We start from the raw sequence: 12,991 nt of genomic DNA, 5'->3' as shown, positions 1-12,991 counted from the left end.
CCATTCACAATAGCTACAAAAACAATCAAATACCTTGGAATAAACTTAACCAAGGATGTCAAAGATCTCTACGGTGAGAATTACAAAATCTTAAAGAAAGAAATAGAAGAGGATACCAAAAAATGGAAAAATCTTCCATGCTCATGGATTGGAAGAAACAATATCATCAAAATGTCCATGCCCCCAAAAGCAATTTAGAGATCCAATGAGATACTGATCAAAATACCAAAGACATTCTTCTCAGATCTGAAAAAAAAGATGGTGAAATTCACATGGAAGCATAGGAGACCTCGAATAGCTAAAGCAATCTTGTACAACAAAAACAAAGCCAGAGGCATCACAATACCAGATTTCAGGACATACTACAGGGCAGTTATAATCAAAACGGTACTGGTACAGAAACAGATGGACAGACCAATGGAACAGAATAGAAACTCCAGAAATCAATCCAAAGATCTACAGCCAACTTATATTTGATCAAGGATCTAAAACCAATTCCTGGAGCAAGGACAGTCTATTCAACAAATGGTCCTGGGAAACTTGGATTTCCACATGCAGAAGCATGAAGCAAGACCCCCTACCTTACACCTAACACAAAAATCCACTCAACATGGATTAAAGACCTAAATCTACGACCCGACACCATCAAATTATTAGAGAACATCAGAGAAACCCTGCAAGATATAGGCGCAGGCAAAGATTTCTTGGAAAAGATCCCAGAGGCACAAGCCATAATTAACAATTAGGATTATATCAAATTGAGAAGTTTCTGTACTTCAAAAGAAACAGTCAGGAAAGTGAAGAGGCAACCATCAGAATGGGAAAAATATTTGCAAATTATGCAACTGATATGATTAATAACCAGAATCTACAAAGAGATCAAGAAACTCCACAACAACAAAACAAAAAACCCACTTAAGAGATGGGCCAAGGACCTCAATAGACATTTTTCAATCCAAACAGCCAAAATAAACATGAAAAAATGTTCAGGGATCACTAGACATCAGGGAAATGCAAATCAAAATCACAATGAGGTTTCACCTTACCACGGTTAGAATGGCTTACATACAGATCAACTAACAACAGGTGCTGGCAAGAATGTGGGGAAAAAGAGACACTAATCCACTGTTGGTGGGAATGCAAACTGGTAAAGCCACTATGGAAGACAGTTTGGAGATTCCTCAGAAACCTGACTATAGCCCTACCACATGACCCAGCCATCCCACTCCTTGGAATTTACCCAAAGGAAATTAAGTTGGCAAATAAAAGAGCTGTCTGCACCTCAATGTTTATTGCAGCTCATTTCACAATAGCTAAGACATGGAATCAACCTAAATGCCCATCAACAGTAGACTGCATAAAGAAATTATGGGATATGTACTCTTTAGGATACTATACAGCAGTTAAAAAAATGAAATCCGGTCTTTTTCAACAAATTGGAAGAATCGGGAAAATATGCTGAGTGAAATAAGCCAGTCCTAAAGGGACAAATATCATATGTTCTCCCTGATCTAAGACAACTAACTGAGCACCGAAAAGGAAACCTATAGAAGTGAAACGGACCCTATGAGAAACAATGACTTGAACAGCCCTTGTCCTGACTGTCGAGGAACAACTTAGTATTGTATTCCTTTTAGTATTTTTTTGTTCTACTTAATACCATTGGCTGAACTCCTTAATTAACACACAATAATTCTTAGGAATTTAAATTTAACTGAAAAGTGATCCCTGTTAAATATAAAAGTGAGAATAAGAGAGGGAGGAGATGCACAGTTTGGTACATGCTCACTCAGACTTATCCCTAATGATAAACTAGAAACGTGCCAGGGAATTCCAATTCAATCCCATCAAGGTGGCATGTACCAATGCCATCTTACTAGTCAAATTAATCAGTTTCAGTTCATAATTGATCATAATGATAGGATTAAGTGTCAAAGGATTACATAAGTAAGACTAGTGTCTGCTAATAATTAACTAATAGAATTAAAAAGGAGAGAACAATCCAACATGGGAAGCGGGATATACAGCAGACTCATAGAATGGCAGATGCCCTAAACAGCACTCTGGCCTCAGAATCAGCCCTTAAGGCATTTGGATCCTGCTAAAAAGCCCATGAGTTTCTCAGGCATGGAAAGGCAAGACACTCTGGCAAAACAAAACAAAACAAAACAAAAAAACAAAAAACAAAAACAAAAACAAAAAAAACCACCCACACTAAATGAAAGATCTCTGTGAGTGAGATCCCAGCTGAAAGAACAGGTCATCAAAGAAGGAGGTACCTTTTTCTGAAGGGAGGAGAGAACTTCCACTTTGATTATGGCCTTGTCTAAATAAGATCTGAGTTTGTGAACTCAAGAGGCTTCCATAGCCTTGACAGCTAATGACAAAAGCCTTGGGTGATTACTGACGTCATAAAGAGTGTCAATTGTTTAAATCAACAATGGGAGTCACTGTGCACTTACTCCTCATGTAGGATCTCTGTCCTTAATGTGTTGTACTATGTGAATTAATGGTAAAACTACTACTCAAATAGTACTTTATACTTTGTGTTTCTGTGTGGGTACAAGCTGATGAAATCTTTACTTAGTATATACTAAGTTGATCTTCTGTATATAAAGGTAATTGTAAATGAATCTTGATTTAGAATGGGATGGGAGAGGGAGTAGGAGATGGGATGGTTGCAGGTGGGAGGGAGGTTATGAGGGGAAAAGCCGCTATAATCCAAAAGTTGTGCTTTCAAAATTTATATTTATTAAATAAAATTTAAAAAAAAGACAGTGCCATTAGTTATGTCCAATGTGTATGGTTTGACTAACTGTGTTGAAAAAGACAGGTAGGAAAGGTGAAAATGTGATATAATTACAAATTGAAGGAAGAAATACCACTCACTCTATACTACTACTTAGAATAGTTGTAATTGTTTAAGGGGTAGGATTCTGAATGCTTCCTTTCAGCAATCAATTTTTTGCACTTAAGATTTTTTCTACTATCTCAATAATGAAAAATGAACATTTTATATAATAAAAAATTAAATTAAAAAATCAGGGCTTTATATGAAAATGTACAGAATTTGGGGCCAGCAAAGTGGTGCAGTAGTTAAACCAGTACTTGGAGTGCTAGCATACAAAACTGGAGTGTGTGGGGTTGAGTTCCACCTCTTCTTCCAATCCAGCTTCCTGATAATGTGCACCCTGGGAGGCAACAGGTGATGGCTGAAGCACTTAGGTCACTGCTGCCCACATAGGAGACATGGATTGAGTTCCAGAGCTCCTGGCTTTACCCTCACTCAGCCCTGGCTATTGCAGGCATTTGGGGAATTGACCAGTGGATGATGCATTCTCTCTCTCCTCCCTCTATCTTTCAAATAAAGAAAGAAGGAAATGAAAACTTAAAAAAAAAATTGTTATTTTAAAAGTCAGAGAGAGTTACAGAGAAAGAGAGACTGAGAGAAATCTTCCATCGGCTGGTTCACTCCCTGGATGGACTCAATGGTCAGCACTAGGCCAGGCAGAAGCCAGGAGCTGGGAGTCTCATCTGGGTCTCCCCCACATGAGCTGTAGGAGCCCAAACATATAAGTCATCTTCTACTGCTTTTTCCAGGCTATTAACAGGGAGTTGGATTGGAAGTGGAGCAGCCGGAACTCAAACTGGTGCCCATTTGGGATGGTGATATTTCAGGTGGTGGCTTTATCCGCTACACTACAATGTTGGCCCCCAAAAAGGAAAACTTTAAAGAAAAATGTACAAAATGTTAACCAACATATCAAACATTTTGGTGGTAGTTACATGAATACCACATAAAATTATGCAAATTTTGTTCCACACACTCATGAACACATCTTGTTGGAAGGTGCTCTGACAGCCACCTACCCTTGCCTCTAGTGGTGTAGCAGAGGCATGGGTTTCAATCCAGAATGCTGAACTAGCATTGAATAAATTATAAATGTTGAATAAATTATATTTGATAAGCTTCAGTTCCCTCACTGAACAAAACATCTGTTTCCCAACCAGGCTTGTTGTAAATTAGCATGACTGAAGCTAGTGTTCAATATATGGCATATAATATTATTACTTATTATCAGAAAACATATATATATATATTTTCATCTCATGTAGTTATCATTTATTTATTTGCTTTTTGGATGTGGTGAGAATTCTTAACATCCACTCTTTTTTTTTTTACTTTTATTTAATGAATATAAATTTCCAAAGTACAGCTTACAGATTACAATGATTTTTTCTCCCCATAACTTCTCTCCCACCCGAAACCCTCCCCTCTCCCGCTCCCTCTCCCCTTCCATTCACATCAAGATTCATTTTCAATTCTCTTTATATACAGAAGATCAATTTAGTATATATTAAGTAAAGATTTCAACAGTTTGCACACACACAGAAACACAAAGTGAAAAATACTCTTTGAGCACTAGTTATAGCATTAACTCACAATGTACAGATATCAAGGACAGAGATCCTACATGAGGAGTAAGTGCACAGTGACTCCTGTTGTTGACTTAACAAATTGACACTCTTGTTCATGGCGTCAGTAATCACCCTAGACTCTTGTCATGAGTTGCCAAGGCTATGGAAGCCTTTTGAGTTTGCCAACTCTGATCATATTTAGATGAGGTCATAGTCAAAGTGGAAGTTCTCTCCTCCCTTCAGAGAAAGGTACCTCCTTCTTTGATGACCTGTTCTTTCAGCTGGGATCTCACTCACAGAGATCTTTCATTTAGGTTTGTTTTTTTTTTTTTTTTTTTTTTTTTTTTTTTTTTTTTGTTGCCACAGTGTCTTGGCTTTCCACGCCTAAAATACTCTCATGGGCTCTTCAGCCAGATCCGAATGCCTCAAGGGCTGATTCTGAGGCCAGAGTGCTGTTTAGGGCATCTGCCATTCTATGAGTCTGCTGTGTATCCCGCTTCCCATGTTGGATCTTTCTCTCCCTTTTTAATTCTATCAGTTAGTATTAGCAGACACTAGTCTTGTTTATGTGATCCTTTGACACTTAATCCTATCATTATGATCAATTATATAAACACAATCAAAGGGCAGGCATTTGGCATAGTAAAGTTGCCACTTGGGATGCCTCCATCCCATATTAGAGTGCCTGGTTTGAGGCTTGGCTGCTCCATTTGTGATCCGGCTTCCTGCTAACGTCCACCCTGGGAGATAGCAGATGATGGCTCAGGTACTGGGATCCCTGCCACCTATGTGGGAGAACTGAATGGAGTTCTGCTCTCCTGGCTTTGGCCTGGTCCAGCAGTGACTGTTGTGGGCATTTGGGGAGTGATCCAGAAGATAGAAGCTCTCTTTCTCTCTCTGTCTCTCTGCCTTTCAAATAAAATGAAAATAAATAAAAATGTGAATAGAATCTTACGCAAAGTCAAACTAGCTGGGTCTTCATGCTGAGGACTTTTGAAATCATGATTAATAATTTTAAGGTACAGGTGAGACCAAAACTCTTGTTAATTTGACATAGGCCTTCTGTGAGTGTATGAGCTTAAAAAGCAATGACCGGGCCGGCACCATGGCTCACTTGGTTAATCCTCCACCTGTGGCTCCAGCATCCCATGTGGGTGCTGGGTTCTAGTTCCAGTTGCTCCTCTTCCAGTCCAGCACTCTGCTGTGGCCCAGGAACGCAGTGGAGGATGGCCCAAGTGCTTGGGCCCTGCACCCGCATGGCAGACCAGGAAGAAGCACCTGGCTCCTGGCTTGGGATCGGCGCAGCGCCGGCCAAGCGGCCATTTGGGGAGTGAACCAACGGAACAAAGACCTTTCTTTCTGTGTCTCTCTCACTGTCTATAACTGTACCTGTCAAATAAATAAATTAAAAAAAAAAAAAAAAAAGCAATGACCAAGCAAAACAAAACAATCCAAGTTTGTAGCAAGTAAGAGCTTTTCTGAGAACAAGTTGTAATTTTGGTATCTCAGCTCAAAAATAGAAATAATATTGTACAACAATAATCTGAACACTTAATTCTTATAAAAAAAATTGCCAATACAGGACACAGTTCCAAGAGTCTTAGATAAAATGCTTACCCCATTCTTGAACTGGGCTGAAAAGTAGTGGCCCACTTATAAGCAGTTAAGCTGGGCAATGGTAACAGAAGACAATATCTAAAAATAAGCCAATATTCTCAGAAGATGAAAACAACACTGTTATGGGTAGGTGCCTTTTTTCCTGGACCTGTGAACAGTGAGAGCAAAAGGATCCCTTTTACACTGATTTACTGATTAAGCAACAGTGAAGAAAGGAATTGCATCTAACCATGTGGCTGATGTAGGCCCAGTGTTAAAGGCTAAAAGGTTCATGAGATGTCAACACTATTTATAGTCATGACATTTATACTCTGCTCATTCTTTTTTATAACTGAAATATTTTCACAATCAAAAAAATTTATTGCAGGTCAGTTTCTGAGTTACTGTGAGCTGAGTTCAGACTGGTGATACAGAGTGTGGGTGGAGACTAAAGCACTGTATTATAAGGTCATTGCTCTGCCTTGAGATAGGTGACAGGCGAATAGTGAACCTTGTCGGAAGGTTATGGTCAGATCTCATCCGAATGGGTAAAACTGGCATCATTTCTTTGATGTCAGCAGATGGTCAGAGGGTATCAACCCACAAGTTACAGTCAGGGCACAAAATCATCAGATATTCCAAACTAGCTACTGGCTAGGAACCTGCCCTCAATTCCACACGCCTGGCATCAAATGAACCTGACTGATCATGAGCAAACATTCACCAGCTATTTGACCTGAAAAGACCATCTTTAACTTTGGGTCTCCAACAGCTAATGTTCTTAGGTAATCGGTTTCCAATCTTTGCCCTTTGCCCATGATCTCCCATAGACCTTTACATGAAAACAGGAGCCAGGGTGGGAGTGGATTTTTACACACACGTCACAAGGGGCTGACATTGTGAAACAGCTTTGGGAGGTTTCTGTTCTTAGCAATCCCCATTGGGCTCCCGCTGGCTGTTAGGTGCAGAAAACCAACTGAGAGCTAACCCAGAGCCCCAACAGAGCAGAGCTCTGCTCACCCTAGCAGTCCCGGGGCAGAGCTGTGCACGGCAGACTGTGGCGTGCAACAGGGCAAGTTTCCATGTCAAGAGTGATGTGTGAATGCCAAGCTAATCTCTGACATTAGAGTGAAATCTTTTTCTTTGTTATAAACTCTTTGGCTAGATCCATTCTGAAATGTACATTAGCTGTAAAGACTTGGCAAAGGTAAGATGCTGAGCAAGAGCAGCTTTGCCTACTGGACTTTATGGTCAGGGATTTTTCCGAAATAACAAATAACATCAAAGTAACTAATGATTCTTTTTTCTTTTTTCATTAAATTGATAAATTCTCTAGGATATTAATTGAATCTAATTATTTATGCCCTGGATTTACTGAAACATAGATGGCATCTTCATAGAAGACCTGTATCTTATGTCTAGTCTCCAAAACTGACCCAAAGAATTAAAGTTCATTGTGACATCACATACATTAAAAAAAAATAAATTTGCAGTATATTTTCCAACTCCAGCAATCCCTCTCCACTCCCCCACAAACATATTTTCTTTGCAAAGACTAAGAAATTAGAGGAATTATAAAATTTGTCTGTTTTTATTACTCTAGCATTTTGTGTCGTGAAATGACTTGAATGACTCATTCAACGAATATTAACCAAGCACCTACTGTGCACCAAGCACTCTTCTCAGTGAACAAAACAGACCAGAAGTCCTGCTTTGGTGGAGTTTACAAGCCTAGAGCTAGACAATGAATAAGAAAACAATTAAAGGGTATGGCAGAAGGTTATAAATCCCTATGATGGGAACAAGAAAGAGCAAAGAGGCCCAGGGGGAAAACAGGACAGTGCGCGAGGGGCGCCCTGGGAAGAAGAATCTGATCATGCATTTGAAGGAAGTGAGGGGACGAGTCACTCCAGGGGGAACTGTGAAAGGCAGAGAGAAATGGCCAGGCAAGATAAAAGCACCAGATTCTGCTGGTTCTGTCTCTGGAAAATGCAATGCACTGAAATTACTCTCAACAGACGGCCTGATTTTCTACCAGCACCTTAATTCTCCACTGGCAAACTTTTAGGTCCAACTTGCATAAAAAAGTATAATGATTCCTGCCAAGGACAAGGAAATAGGTGTTCAATTTTCTTCATGAGTCAGCAGGAGTGTAGAGAACACAGTGAGGCCTTAGTGTGTATTTCTCTAAAAGTACAGATTAAAAGCCTAATGGCACTGTGGAAATCAGAACAAAAAGGCAAATGAAAATGAATAGAACATGCCTCATATATGAAAAAAGGAATCAAATGGTTTTCTTTAAAAAGGGAAATAAATAAAGATATATCCAGCAAACATGTCTTTCCACTTTCAAAAATTAGACATGTCACTCTGGGGCAGAGTGAGTGGAGATGAAAGTTTTTAATTTTCAGCCAAGTAGTAAGACGATATGCATTATAATCCACTTTATGAAGCCATCATTGAGTAGAAATATAAGCATAAACATATAAACACAAACATTTCAAAGTTGTTTCCTTAAAAACCCAAAGACGTACTGAAAAAAAATTTCAACTTTCTGCATGTCCCTACATGTTATAAAAATATCTTCCTACCACTACAGAACTCCAAGAGATCTCACTCTGTGTAAATGACAGGGCAAGATGTGTATATATATATATATATATATAAAATGGATACAAGTTAATTCTCCTTATTTGCTCTATTAAAAAGGTACCCTGTGGTGGTTGGTTTATGGATGATTTTTATTTTCTATTTGTGTTTAAAGTGTGTTATAAACTTAACAACAGGATCCAAGAATGTTTATAACTTTTATAATAAAAAAAAAAGCAAGATAACTTGTTTTAATTACGGTGAGGGAAGCAAGAGATTGCAAGTTGAGAATTAGGAAATGAGAATAAAGAACTTGACCTCTGTCTTGGTCTTACACAAAAAAGCAGATCTTGGTCTAGGGAGTGATAGGAAGGAGGCATTCTATTCTTTTTTAAAAAAAGATTTAGAGAGAGAGAGAGAGGTTTTCCATCTGCTGTTTCACTCCTCAAATGGCTGCAACAGCTGGAACTGATCTGATCTGAAGCCGGGAGCCAGGAGAATCTTCTGGGTCTCCCATGTGGATGCAGGGGCCCAAGGACTTGGGCCATCCTCTGCTGCATTCCCAGGTGCATTAGCAGGGAGTTGGATCAGAAGTGGAGCAGCCAGGACTCAAAGGGATGCCATATGGGATGCCTGCGCTGTAGGCCGGGGCTTTAATCCGCTATGACACAGTGCCAGGGCTTTAATCTGCTATGACACAGTACCGGCCCAGCCCCTTCTATTCTTGGGGTATACATTCCAGGACCCTAGTGGATGCCTCAAAACACAGACAGCACCAAAGCGTTTTATATATACCATGCTTTCACCTATACATACATAAAAAGGTTTAATTTACAAAGTAGGCTCAATAGGAGATGAACAAAATGAAATAAAACAGTAAGTTATAATAAAATTGCTAGCATCACTACTCTTGTGCTTTGGGCCCATAATTAAGCAAGATAAGGGTTACACAAGCATGGCAATACTGCGACTATTACTCTGTTAACCAAGAGGCCAATGACACAGATAGGATACATGGCATAGATAGGATGGACAAAGAGTGATTCAGTTCCGGGACAGGACAGAGCAGGAGAGCTAGAGATTTCTTCACACTAATCAGACTACTCAGAACCACGCGCAGTTTCAAACTTATGAATTGTTCATTTCTGGACAGAGGCTGACTCTGAGTAACTGAAACCTCAGAAAGTGAAACCACAGTAAGAGAGAACTACTCCAGCGACAACCCAGTGGCTCAATTTTGGTCCCCCTGGTGACTGCCAGGAATTCTCCCACGGAGGGGCACCTGTGAAGGGTACCGGGCAATTAGAAGCTGATTTCCTCTGGGGCTGCAGCAGAACTGAGGGGTCGCAGGTGCACACCTGCTTCAGAACCTCCCGGTGCTGCTGCTGAAGTCTGCAGATTTCCTCCTCCCAAACCTCTTGAACCTGGCAGAGGAACCATAAAGGACTTCACTGAAGTCTCAGAAGATTTTTAGATTGGTGCTTGAACCACTCCACCAAGATCATTATGACTTCAAAGAAAAAACAAAACTTTAATTTATCTCAAAGGCAGGCAGAGAGACAGAAAGAGAGATCTTCACTGCTGGTTCAATCCCCAAATGCTCACAACAACCCAGGCCGGGCTATGCCAAAGCCAGAAGCTTGGAACTCAATCTAGGTCTCCCATGTGGGTGGCAGGGCCCCAAGTACTGGAGCCAGCACATGCCGCCTCCCAGGTGGTACACCCGCAGGAAGCTGGAACTGGAAGAGGAGCCAGGACTTAAATGCAGACACTTCGATGAGGATGTGTGGGCATCGCAAGTGGCATCCCTACCCCTGCACCAAGCACAAAAGCATCATGACTAAACAGCTTCACATATTCAACCACCACCATTCCAAACCCCTCCGGACTAGTTGATTTCCTGGCACAAAGATAAACATAGATAAAGCATATCAAATTATATCCTCGCTGTAAACACTTCTGGCAAATATCCTATTTACTCAAAAAATCAGTACACTAACAGCAAGGAGAAGTAACAGACCATCTCTTGCACTTCGCATTAACAGAGACAGAACCTATGCACTGTCGTTGCCACAGCACACCATGCATTTAGGATTGCCTATGACTCACTAAGCTCCTAAACCTTCTCTTTTATGTGAGAACCTAACAAAAACATTCCTTTTAAGTTCCTTACCCTTTAAAAACAGAAAACAGAAACCTAGGAATAACATACTTGTTTTTCTTCATAAGTAATGAGCTATATCAGGTGAAAGATTTAGTTTTTCAGAAATTGCTTTGAAGATTACAGTTTATTCTAATGATGGACATCAAATATGTTTTTTTACTCCTGATAAAATTTTTCAAATGTTTGGCTTATGGTACAAACTTCTGCTGAGTTACTATTGTTTTGAAGAACTTATTCTCGGCTGAGAGTAAGACGACTTCTGATTCATTCACGCTTTCGTGTCATTCAACACATGAGGGTGCTTCAAACAGTGAGATGTTTACTTCAGTACAAGCAGCTCGGAAACCCAGGCAGTTTTTCCATAATATGGATTTCCATGAATGTTTTAAAGACTCCCTCATGTACATGGATTTCAAAACGTTTTTGCACTAAAATAAACTTAATCTGTACATTTCATTTTCCACAAATGTATGGAACTACTCTCATATTCAGTAAGAGCTAACTATGTGCTGGGCATTGAGAGTGTTGACAAAACAGATCTATTCCCTCCAAAGAATCTCTTCTTTGCGGGGTAAAACAGACAAATAAATGGAAAAGAAAGGGAATGGAGAAGGAAACAGAGAAGTCATTGCAATCCAGCTTTCTGTGACACAGAAACCTTTGGAAAAAAACCATTCAGAGACAAAGAGCACAAAACTGGCCGAGAATGTGAGAGGGAACAGCACGGACAAAGAGCCAAAAGCAGGAAAGAGAAAGGACACTCCAACAACTACGAGGAACGTTGAGTGCTTGACTTCCAGTTCCAAAGAGTAAATGGAAGATATTGAGACGAAGGCCGAGCGCCAGTGGAAGTAAGATGCTAAGGGCTCTCTTAGAGCATATAAAGAAGCATCTTTTTAATCCTAGGAGCGATGGGGCACTGGAGGTTTTAATGAATGATGTCAAAAGGCTTGGGTTTGTGATCACTCTGATGAAATCAAAGTGGAACAAGAGCAAGTCTTGTGGGAGTGGCAGAGGTTTTAGATAGCAGCAGAGCCTGGAGCAGGTACTGTGGGCAGCGTGGTTCCAGGAAGTAGCTGAGTGTGCACATTCCCACCTGGAGACTCAAGTCAAAGTGTCTGGGCAAATGTTCCACACACACGGTGTGAGAGGTTCAGCAGGAGCCTCCGCAAACGATTTCACACACTTACCCATGAGCACAGGGCAGAGAGCAAAGTATAATATTTCATTGGTTTTGGAGTTTATCATGTTCTTAGCTATGAAACCAGGCTCCACCCATCGTGTGTCAGCTACCAGTGTTCAATAATGTCAGTTTCAGAACTAAGAAAACAGTCATCAAAGTTTCCAACCAACAAGACAAAACTTGTACTGCAATGTCCTCAGCTCACTGGGAACTATTCTGGAAGGTCAAGAAGGGCTGAACTGATGGGGATATTTAAGTGACGGAGTTACCAAGACAGAGCACTCAGACCTCAAAGGTGAAATAAACGTTTCCAAAGTATGAGTTTATCTTGCAGCAGATCTATGCCCAGGAAAATCATATATAAATGTTTTAAACCACATTGTATCTTGAAAACATTCGGGGAGCTTTCCAATAAGAGGAATGTAGCAACAGTCAAGGCCCTGTATTGTTACTGTACGAAATGTTAAGTAAGACACATCCACATTGGATTGCTCTGAAAGGCCAGGCTTGTCCCTAATGTCACCTCCTAAAACATCCCGGCATCAAGTGATGTACCCCATGAGATGGCCTGGGACTGGAACTCTGGTTTTACCAGACTGGATAGCTCTGAGTATGGCAGTGTGACTGAACTCCCACACGCACCACCCAGCTCTCTCTTGCTCCCTCCCAGGGACTGGTCTGGGAAGAGCCCTGTGATGGAGTTAGGGTAATGATAATTAAGTAACAAGGGCCAGGTGAAACTTCTGGGAAAGCCTTTGAAAACATTTTGACTTGGCTGGCTGACACTCTGGAGTGAGCCATTGGCACTTCTCTCTCCTTCCTCATCAGACACGGTGCCTGGCAACAGCTGTCTCATCCTCGTGTGGCAATACACATGAGGAAAAAAAGTGCAGTCACGGAGGAAGCCAGCCCAGTTTCCCGATAGCATCGCTGAGATGCCTTTGCAGCTCTAGCTTGTGCTATTTTGGCCTTCTACTGCGAGATACGAGGAAATCCCCACACATCACAATTAAGATCCTTCTTGTTATTTTTCTGTTATT

At 40.6% G+C, this 12,991-nt stretch overlaps 1 protein-coding gene across 4 annotated transcripts in view; it reads right to left on the bottom strand.

Moving 5' to 3' along the window:
* Positions 1-12,991, bottom strand: part of ELOVL6 (ELOVL fatty acid elongase 6) — a 135,258-nt gene that overhangs the window by 58,807 nt on the left and 63,460 nt on the right. The window lies entirely within an intron of this gene.

Source organism: Lepus europaeus, chromosome 8 (genome assembly GCF_033115175.1).
Source record: "Lepus europaeus isolate LE1 chromosome 8, mLepTim1.pri, whole genome shotgun sequence".
Classification (NCBI taxonomy): domain Eukaryota; kingdom Metazoa; phylum Chordata; class Mammalia; order Lagomorpha; family Leporidae; genus Lepus; species Lepus europaeus.
The sequence above is the reverse complement of the archived record's forward strand: the minus strand, read 5'-3'. Positions and strand labels throughout refer to the sequence as shown.